The sequence below is a fragment of the Thalassophryne amazonica genome, chromosome 14 (assembly GCF_902500255.1).
Source record: "Thalassophryne amazonica chromosome 14, fThaAma1.1, whole genome shotgun sequence".
In the NCBI taxonomy this organism is placed as follows: Eukaryota; Metazoa; Chordata; class Actinopteri; order Batrachoidiformes; family Batrachoididae; genus Thalassophryne; species Thalassophryne amazonica.
Window position 1 is genome coordinate 89,653,959 of NC_047116.1, and position 11,674 is coordinate 89,665,632.

The following is an 11,674-nucleotide window of genomic DNA, read 5'->3' on the forward strand; positions in this document are numbered from 1 at the left end:
AATTTTCATAATCCTAGTAAATTCTGGAAAATTTAAACTCATTAGATAATGGTGGAAATGTTTCTGGTCTTCCCCCTTGTATTCGTAAATACTCTAAAATGATCACAACGAAAGAAAGAAAAAGATATTTGATGATTTTAATGTGCATTTTGTTTAATTAGGCTTTTTATTTGAGAGATTAATATTATTCTGCCTGGTCATCAGATTTTTAGTTTCAGAAAAATTATTGTATTGTAAGTTCAAAATGTCTTAATATCTTTAAACACTACAAAATCAGTTGGCTGCCATAATTTAGAATCCTTCTTTATAAAACTGATTGGTGATCATGCCACACTTCCTTTAAAGTATATTTTGAATTGATCTTTAGTATCAAATACATTTCTGGAGATAATGGAAATCAGCTTTTGTTCTGCCATCGCTGAAAGGCAGAGATCCTAGTCAGTTAAATAAGTACAGTCTGCAAAGCTCTTTGAATCTCTTATCAGTGAACAACAAAACTTTTTTGTAAGTCCATGTCGGAGCTATTGCATATCAGTTTGGTTTTAGAAAACTGGTTTGGTTTTTAGAAAATCCAGTACAACTACGTGAAAATCAGTAAATGATATAATAGGTTCCATTGATGCCTGTTGTGTGGGCCGCTGAAGAGGAGGTACTGCTGGCCCACCACCACCAGAGGGCACCCTGCCTGGAGTGCGGGCTCCAGGCACCAGAGGGCGCTGCCACCTAACAGGAGTAGCCGGGGTGACAGCTGACACTCATCACCTATGACAGCTGTCACCACTCATCTGATCAGCATCAGTATATCAGCAAGACGTCATCTCCACCTCTTTGCCGAGATATCGCTTTACCAGGAAGGTAACGTTCTCAGCTGGCTGTGAGATTTATTCGACAGTAACCTTTTGTGACTTTTTGTGTATCATATAACAGACTCTTTTTCCAACAAGAGGTGGAGTTGGTTTTCCTGCCGTGTGAATTGCTGGGTGCATACGCGCCCACATTTAATTGTTTTTTTTTGTTCCTCGCCAGCAGTACCAGGTCCGACACGCGGAGGCAGTGGCCACCTGGGAGTTCGGGACTTGGCGGCTCCAGTATTCTCGGGGTCTGGTGGCGGAGGAAATCGTGTGGTTCCAGTTCTACTTTGGACAGACGTCTTCTATCTTCGAGCCTGCCCACACGACACCTTTGTGATTTGACCTTTTGTCTATTGTTGTAATCTGTTGTGTTTGTTGTGCCCTTTCACAACAGTAAAGTGTTGTATTTGACTTCCTCCATTGTCCGTTCATTTGCGCCCCCTGTTGTGGGTCCGTGTACCTACACTTTCCCAACAGATGCCACTTTATTTCTTGATTTGTTAAATGATTTTGAAAGATATCATCAGCAGTATGGGCTTCTCTTCTGGTACAGTAGAATGATTTGTGGATTACTTGACAGGCAGAACACAGAGTGTGGTGGTGGAAGGTCTAAAATTAAATCTTTCAAAGGGTGTCCCCCAGGGCTCAATCTTAAGTCCATTATTTATTTATTTTTTTACAATTTATATAAAGACCTGCAATCGGAATACCATAGATAAGTGACCATTTTCTAAATGCTGTTAAAACTAAAATTTATTGTTACACTAAAAAAAAGTTCTTTAACTTGCAGACTGCATTTAACGCAGTTCAGAGTAATTGAAATAACCACAAATAAATTTGAAACACTAATAATACCAAACTCGTGTTGTTTTCAAACTCTAAAATAAAGCAGTCTGATCTTCCAGCATCACAATTGTTCATAGAGTGAATACTGAGTTTGTAAGTACTTATACATTTCTCGGCTGTGTAATTGATGATGGTCTCTGCTTTAATGCTTATGGAACCGGTGAAGAAACTGAAGTTGCACCCTGGGGTTTCATTTTAGAAATAAGTCTTGTTTCTCAATTCATCCAAGAATAATACTTGTTTCTGCAATTTTTTAAAAATTTGGTCTTGTTATTTATGGGTTTGTCTCTGCTCTGTCATTTTGTTCTTTGGATTCTGTTTATTATGGAGCTTGTGAGTTATGGCATTTTTGTGAGTACTCATAATTGTACTTGTTGGCTGGCCCTCACTGACTGTGCATTGATGCTCCCAGTGACTGGAATAAGTTCTGATCAGAAATTAAGTTGCAGTAACTGTTGTCTTGAAAGACAGAGAAGAGAGGGAACTCATCTGTTAATGTTTCAGTTTTTACTTCAGTCACTTCCTTTGTAAGATTTCACAGTCAGAACTTTTATTGGGTATGTCGACTGTCTTTGATTGTATTGATTTATTCTCTTCTTTTAATGTACAATGTATATATGTGTTTGTTTGGAATGAAATGATAATTTGTTACTCATCTTATCCAAAACACTTTAATAACAGATTATAAATCTCACTGAGGTTTTTTATGGTAGAAAGAAAGAACAGAAAAAGACAGTGTAAAATTTGAATTTCCACAATGGGATATTACATCATAATATACCATATATTTTGCAGAGTACTGAAAAAAGTCTGTTTGAATTGCATAATTTAAATATGTAAATAACAGCATAATTTTATTTTGTTCTAAACATAAAAAAATATGTTACTTGTACACATTCTGATCATTTGTAGCCGATGTACATACAGTATTTACGTATGTCATATTTCCTTTTTTCTCAGTTTAATATCACAGTGTAGATGAACTGTGAGTTGATCAACTTGATTTAACACGATGATTATAGACTTTGTGCAAAGGAATCATGTATTATTACTGCATCCCAATTTGGCAGCTGCAGATTTTGAAGGCTGTAGTTGTTGTACTTGTTGTGCCATTTATGTCATAAGTGGCACAACGAGACTGGTTCAATTCATGCACAACATAACTACTTAAATAATGTCGGCAGAGCACAAGGCCAAGATATTCGATATGGCAAGGTGCAAGCTAACATGATGCATGTTTCTCTCTATAAGCAACCAAAATATGTTCTCCACCAACGAATATATTTCTGTATTTGTTATTATCCACATAAATAACCGATGAAGTTTATCCCGCACTGTCTTATTTTCTCTCTCTCTGTGTGCATGTCAATTTAGCACAGTGGAAACATGAACAAATTGAACGTGGGAAATAACTGAATCTTGCACACATACAGGAGAATTTTTCATGCTCAATGAAATATACATTTTATAAATGTATTTTCCTATCACAACGGAGCTCTTCATTGACCACAGATGGGAAAACAGCTCTTGTTTGTCCTTGGCTTTATGGCTAGAGGTGCTCACACCATGTGTGGACTGTGTTCTGCATTTCTTCTGAAATACTGTACTGCGTTATATAGACAAAACACATTCACAACATACAAATGGAAATAGGCCATCTTAACTACACCCTGACCGACATATTAGTTGGATGATAATATTGTCTGATATGAGCCTTTCATGAACATATCAATATCAGTTATTTTTGCTGATATGAAAACTTTTATTTTACAGAATAATTAATGCAAAAAAAAACAAAAACAAAAAAACACTGGCTGTTTGAAATTATATGAGGTCTGCCAATAAAGTATAGGTCTTTTTTATTTTTTTCAAAAACTATATGGATTTCATTCATGTGTTTTTACGTCAGACATGCTTGAACCCTCGTGCGCATGCGTGAGTTTTTCCACGCCTGTCGGTGACGTCATTCGCCTGTGAGCACTCCTTGTGGGAGGAGTCGTCCAGCCCCTCGTCGGAATTCCTTTGTCTGAGAAATTGCTGAGAGACTGGCGCTTTGTTTGATCAAAATTTTTTCTAAACCTGTGAGGCACATCGAAGTGGACATGGTTCGAAAAATTAAGCTGGTTTTCTGTGAAAATTTTAACGGCTGATGAGAGATTTTGAGGTGATACTGTCGCTTTAAGGACTTCCCACGGAACGGGACGTCGTGCAGCGGTCCCAGGCGCCGTCGTCAGCCTGTTTCAAGCTGAAAACCTCCACATTTCAGGCTCTATTGATCCAGGACGTCGTGAGAGAACAGAGAAGTTTCAGAACAAGTCGGTTTCAGCATTTTATCCGGATATTCCACTGTTAAAGGAGATTTTTTTAATGAAAGACATGCGGGCGGATTGCAGCGTCGGCTCGCAGCCGCCGCGACGCTCCGCCACAGGAAAAACACCTCTGTTGGAAGCCTTAAGGACAAGTTGGAACATGTCCAGCTGTTAAACAATTTCTCATATACTCACTCCACTGAAAGCCATCAAAAGCCGCCTGGATTTTACAAATGGTTATCAACACGGAGGTGTTTTTCCTGTGCCGCCGCACCGCGCCGGCTGCGTCCCGACGCGCGGACCCGTCCGCACGTCTTTCATTAAAAAAAATCTCCTTTAACAGTGGAATATCTGGATAAAATTTTGATCAAACAAAGCACCAGTCTCTCAGCAACTTCTCAGACAAAGGAATTCCGACGAGGGGCTGGACGACTCCTCCCACAAGGAGTGCTCACAGGCGAATGACGTCACCGACAGGCGTGGAAAAACTCACGCATGCGCATGAGGGTTCAAGCATGTCTGAAGTAAAAACATGAATGAAATCCATATAGTTTTTGAAAAAAAGACCTCTATTTTATTGACAGACCTCGTATGCATAGTTTGTCCAGCAGAGAGTGCACAAATAGCATTGCTTACCATGCTGTCAAGTATGGCTGGAACCCCATCACCCTTTGGTCACATTAGGTACAACAGACAGAAGCAATGACCAGCAGCTATATATTTTCAATCAGACTGGGCTTTTTACAGTAACAAGAGACAAGTGCACACTATGGTGACAGCTAGGTGGGGCCAAAATAGATGAGAAGTCTATGTTATGTGAGCAACTCGGTAGCTTAGTGGTAAGCACCGTTGCCTCACAGCAAGAAGGTCATGGGTTCAATTCCCACCTGTAGCCTTTCTGTGTGGCGTTTGCGTGTTCTCCCTGTGGTGCTCTGGCCTTTCTGTGTGGCGTTTGCGTGTTCTCCCTGTGGTGCTCCGGCTTCCTCCCACATCCAAAAACACTCAGGTTTGGTGGATTGGATACTTTAAATTGTCTGTAGGTGTGCATGCCAGTGTGTATGTGTGTGTTTGTTTATTTGTGGCCCTGCAACAGACTGCCATCCGGTCCAGCATGTACCCTGCCTCACGCCCTATGACTGCTGAGATAGGCTCCAGCCCCCTGTGACCCTTAATTGGGGTAAGCGGATGAGTGACTGAGTGTCTATTTTATGCAAATGCTGAGCAATATGTCATGGCAACTTCCAGTCTAAGTCAAGACAGAAAGATGTACTTTGGTGTATGTTAGTTGCTTGTTGGCTATATTTATAGTTATTTATGATAAAGTTCATGTATAAAGTGTAAAATATTAAGCCTCAATTACATTTCTGTACCATAAGGTTTTTATAACAAAATGTTGAGAATCATTGCCATTTTTTTATGAATATGTAAAGTATCAAAATATCAAAAACAAACTCAGGGAAATGAGGTTCAGCAAGTCAAGCATGAGGAAACATTGGTATGGTTAGAACTTACTTGTGTGAAGCACCTTAAGACAGCTTTGCTGTGATTCGACGCTATATAAACAAAATAAATTAAACTGATATATGAGCAGGTATGTCTGCATCATAAATTCTTTTTACTCCCAAATATCTGTATTGGTATCGGCTGCAAATAAATCCATATCGGTCAGGCTTTAATTATAACCTGTTTAAGATTAGATTTTCAATAAAACACTGTTTTATATATGGTTGTTGCAGTTTTTCTGTCACTGCATGTTGTGTCAGTCTTGTGTTGTGCCTTTTGTTTTGTGTTTCAGCCAGTGCACATGGTCACCACACTGAGTCTGATCTGCATAAGGTTTCTTCTTATAATAAAACTGTAGAGGAACATTTTCTTATCATTGTCACTAATGTGCTCACTCGGGGTGGGTAAGGTTTCCCTCTTACTCACATACACCAACTTGAGGTGAATATGATTTGGTGCTATATAAATAAACTGAAGTCAGAATTGTTGGGCCTTGGCAGAGGTGTGCTGAGTCTTTTTTCTCCTTTGATGCGTTGAAGTTCACTTGTATCTGCCCAGGCTCCTCTTCTTCCACACGTCATATCTGTTTCTTCAGTGCTGCCAGTCTCACGACAGGGCTCGGCTCTGCCAAACTGTCTCTTTCTATGGTGTCACTGAAGGCTATTTTTTTCTGCTGTGCTTTTGCATGTCAGTGTTGCTTCTGATTCGGAGTCTTTACTTGAACTAATAACAGGCTTGAACCACAACAACATAAGATCAAACACTGATGGACATTAGGGCTGCAACTAACAATCATTTTTATAATCGATTAATCATTAAGTTATATTCTCAATTACTGTAGTTGTTAGGTCCATAAAAGGTCAAAAAATGGTGAAAACCAATGATTAAGTTATCCAGAACCCAAGATGATGCCTTCAAAAGTGTTTTGTCCACAGCCCAAAGGTATTCCATATGTCAGATTGGAATAATGCAGCTAGCAAAACAGACCACAAAATATTTCCATTTAAGAAGCTGAAATTAAGGAAACTGGATATTAAAAAAAGACTCCAAATGATTAATCAATTGTCAAAATAGTTGTTGATTAATTTAATAGTCAATCAATAATGGATCAATTGTTACAGCACTAATGAACATAGATGAATGTCAGCATACAGACGACTCATACACACACGGGATACATTGCAGGTGCATGGCAACTGTGAAGCATGTTGATTTTTCATTTTAGTGGAAGTATTCACAGGTTACAGCTTGTGGAGCCTATTCTGAGGTCACAAACATGAAAAATACAAATAGAATTTCTTCAAACCATTTCAGCAATTGAAAAAATTGTTTATTTGCAAGAAGGCAGTTTTCTTTTTTCTAAAGCCTCCTCAACAATGCTCACATCTGTCACGGGTGGAGGATGGTTGAAGACCCCAACACTGCGATAACACGGGTCGGCGTAAAAAACAAAACAATCCAGTCTTCACTGTCAGAACCAGGGATGGTGCAGAGGTCAGTACACAGTATCATGCAAATCATGCAACAGTGTTCATGAGAAAACTGGCAGGTGGATGATCCAAATAAATAATAAATAAAATTGAGCCCAAGGTCAAAACTCAGATAGCAATCAGTAATATCTGGCAACAGTGTCCAATAAATGGCAGGCAATAACAAAAACAAACTAAAAAAAAAAAAGGTTCAGCAACAAGAAGTCAAGCTTGAGGAAACACTGGAAACTATAGGTGAGAAGAACATTCAGGAGAGGACTGACAGAAACACAGGGGTTTAAGTAAACTGGGAGGTTATCACAAATTGGAGCCAAGTTCATACACTGTTCAAAAAATTTAAAGGAACACTTTGAAAGCACATCAGATCTCATTTGGAAAAAACAAATGTGCTCGCAATCATTCCTGATATGGACTGAGTAAGGTGTTCGGAATGAAAGGATGGCACATCGTTTGATGGAAATGAAAATTGTCAACCTACAGAGGGCTGAATTCAAAGACATCCCGAAAATCTAAGCGAAAAAATGATGCAGCAGGTTTGTCAATTTTGGCAAAATTTCATTGCAGAAACTCAAAATGGTGCTCAGTAGTTTGTATGACCCCCACATGCTTGTAGCAGAGGTGGGACGAAGTCACCATCAAGTAACTCTCAAGTCATGAATCAGCAAGTCCCAAGTCAAGTCTCAAGTCACAATGACCACCAATTGTTTGCAAACTGACTTGAGACTTGGCTTGGGATTTGCAGTTTGATGGCTTGAGAAAGACTTGACAGTGACTTCTTCCCACCTGTGGCTTGTATGCATGCCTGAAAACATCGGGGCATGCTACTAATGAAATGAAAGCTGGTGTCCTGGAGGACATCCTCTAAGATCTGGACCAAGGCATCAACCTGCCGACATAGGATTGACCAAAACATAATATCCCAGAGTTATTCAATTAGATTTAGGTCAGGCAAGCATGGGGGCCACTAAATGATATCAATTCATTCATCCTCCAGGCCTGCCTGAATGATGTTGCAGGCAGTGCAATGCTTTCCACAGCACCTCCAGACCCTTTCATGTCTGCCACATATGCTCAGGTTTGAACCTGGTCTCATCTGTGAAAAGCACAGGCTGCCAGTGGTAGACCTGCTAATTCTGGTGTTCTATGGCAAATGCCAATCGAGCTCCATGGTACTGGCCAGTGGGCATAGCACTCACTACAGGACATCGGATCCTCCGGTCACCCTCATGAAGTCGATTTCTGATTGTTTGGTCAGAGACATTCACACCAGTGGCCTGATGGAGGTCATTTTGTAGAACTCTTGACAGTGCCCATCCTGTTCCACCTTGCATAAAGGAGCAGATACCGATCCTGCTGATGACTTGCAAATCTTCTATGGCCCTGTCCAACTCTCCTAGAGTAAGTGCCTCTCTCTTGGAATCTCCTCCATATTCTTGAAACTGTGCTGGGAGACACAGCGAACCTTCTGGCAATGGCACATTTTGGTGTGCTATCCTGGAGGATTTGGACTACCTGGGCAACCTCTGTAGGGTCCAGGTACCGCCCCCATGCTACCAGAAGTGGCACTGACCCTAGCCAAATGCAAAACTAGTGAAAAATCAGTCAGAAAATTCAGGAGGGGGAAAAAAATACCAGTGGCCTCCACCCGTAAAACCATTCCTGTTTTGGGTGTCGTCTCATTGTTGCCCTCTAGTGCACCTGTTGTTAACTTCATTAACACCAAAGCAGCTGAAACTCATTAACCATGTGGGGTCCATTTTTTTTGGACAGTTCACTCGCCTGGCATAAATGTTTTATTATTGCTGTTAACAGCTCTCCCTGCATCCCACAATCAAGTTTTATGTCTCTTTTTTTTCAGGACAACCTGTACTTTCAAAATATATATGCTATAGTTGTGTTTTATAAGTGTAATACAGGTTTACAATCAGAAATAAGAAAGGAAAAAGTAAAGCGGAAAATAAATTTCCACACATTTATTCCAAACACACAGCAAACTATAATAAACAACTGTTTTGACACTTTATAAAGGTAATTTGGGCTCTTGTGTGAAAGACTGTACAACAAAAAGGTTCAAACAAACACAAATGCACATTTTGAACAATATATATAAAATGGTCTATGCGTTGTGTTTGTCTTCATCTCAAAGCAAGTTCTGTCTGCTATTACACAAAGATCACATCACAAACTTCTACTGTGAAGTTGACTGTGTGTTTGTTCTCTCCCGCTCTGAAAGCAACATTCACACTTTGAGGCTCATTCAGTTTGAGGAGCGCCCCCCTTCTGCCATAGGTATTAAAGGCACTGCGCTGCGGTGGTTTGAATCATATTTATCTAATAGATTACAATTTGTTCATGTAAATGGGGAATCTTCTTCACAGACTAAGGTTAATTATGGAGTTCCACAAGGTTCTGTGCTAGGACCAATTTTATTCACTTTATACATGCTTCCCTTAGGCAGTATTATTAGACAGCATTGCTTAAATTTTCATTGTTATGCAGATGATACCCAGCTTTATCTATCCACGAAGCCAGAGGACACACACCAATTAGCTAAACTGCAGGATTGTCTTACAGACATAAAGACATAGATGACCTCTAATTTCCTGCTTTTAAACTCAGATAAAACTGAAGTTATTGTACTTGGCCCCACAAATCTTAGAAACATGGTGTCTAACCAGATCCTTACTCTGGATGGCATTACCCTACTGTGAGAAATCTTGGAGTCATTTTTGATCAGGATATGTCATTCAATGCGCATATTAAACAAATATGTAGGACTGCTTTTTTGCATTTGCGCAATATCTCTAAAATTAGAAAGGTCTTGTCTCAGAGTGATGCTGAAAAACTAATTCATGCATTTATTTCCTCTAGGCTGGACTATTGTAATTCATTATTATCAGGTTGTCCTAAAAGTTCCCTGAAAAGCCTTCAGTTAATTCAAAATGCTGCAGCTAGAGTACTGACGGGGACTAGAAGGAGAGAGCATATCTCACCCATATTGGCTTCTCTTCATTGGCTTCCTGTTAATTCTAGAATAGAATTTAAAATTCTTCTTCTTACTTATAAGGTTTTGAATAATCAGGTCCCATCTTATCTTAGGGACCTCATAGTACCATATCACCCCAATAGAGCGCTTCGCTCTCAGAATGCAGGCTTACTTGTAGTTCCTAGGGTTTGTAAGAGTAGAATGGGAGGCAGAGCCTTCAGCTTTCAGGCTCCTCTCCTGTGGAACCAGCTCCTAATTCAGATCAGGGAGACAGACACCCTCTCTACTTTTAAGATTAGGCTTAAAACTTTCCTTTTTGCTAAAACTTATAGTTAGGGCTGGATCAGGTGACCCTGAACCATCCCTTAGTTATGCTGCTATAGACTTAGACTGCTGGGGGGTTCCCATGATGCACTGAGTGTTTCTTTCTCTTTTTGCTCTGTATGCACCATTCTGCATTTAATCATTAGTGATTGATCTCTGCTCCCCTCCACAGCATGTCTTTTTCCTGGTTCTCTCCCTCAGCCCCAACCAGTCCCAGCAGAAGACTGCCCCTCCCTGAGCCTGGTTCTGCTGGAGGTTTCTTCCTGTTAAAAGGGAGTTTTTCCTTCCCACTGTCACCCAGTGCTTGCTCACAGGGGGTCGTTTTGATCGTTGGGGTTTCTCCGGAATTATTGTATGGCTTTGCCTTGCAATATAAAGTGCCTTGGGGCAACTGTGTGTTGTGATTTGGCGCTATATAAATAAAATTGATTTGATTGATATGGTAAACAGTGCTTTACACCGGCGCAAGAGAGCTTGCCACAGGCTTATCCAGTAACATTCACAGGAAAACTAGTCAAGCAATCCTGATACTCACACACTGTTTGAGCACTTGAGATTGTATGAGAGGCTCTTCGTCTGCTCACTTTCGCTGTGCATAATGGTGCAGGGTGCATTGGCGCAGCCAGGGGCCTATTCAAATAGGCTAACTAGTCACTCCTAAAAACAATCTTTGGTGTGTCACGTGAAGTGAATCTGCCCTACGATTGGATTTTGGAAAACCATGTGACAGTGAACCAATTCCGATTGGATACTCACATTGCACACGCCATCACACAGCTTCTATGAGGAGTACAATGATGGTGGACGGTGGCTCGAAAGTCCGGAGTTAACTTTTCAGCAAAAAAAAAAAAAAAGTAAGCTTCTATCTCATATCATTAAAAAGCTATTTATAATTTAGTAAAGCTTGGTCTCAGCCATCGTATACGACGGCGTCGGCCTCAGAGGGTTAACAAACCCCTCTGCTACTTAACTAACCAGATCAATATCCCAGAAGTTGAACTGACTTGATGTTATACTTTGATTAAAAAGTGTTCCTTTAAATTTTTTTGAGCAGTATATTTTAACATGTTACCAACAAGGTGCACTTCTGGGGAAGGGCCGTCATCTGACCGCCTGTAAGATCATCTGCATGCACGAATTAAAAAAAACAAACAAAAAAAAAACATCAGCAACAACAACAATAGTAAAAGGAGAATTAGTGACTGTAACTTTACTTCCAAAAATAGTTACTCCAAAGAAGATAAAGTGTGGAGGAAAGCCACAAGACAACTGATGTGGAAAGATTCATCTGGCTGTAATGATGAGGAAACAGCAAAGCAGCAGCACTACAACTGTTATAAATACATGTGTGCACATGAGGAAGTT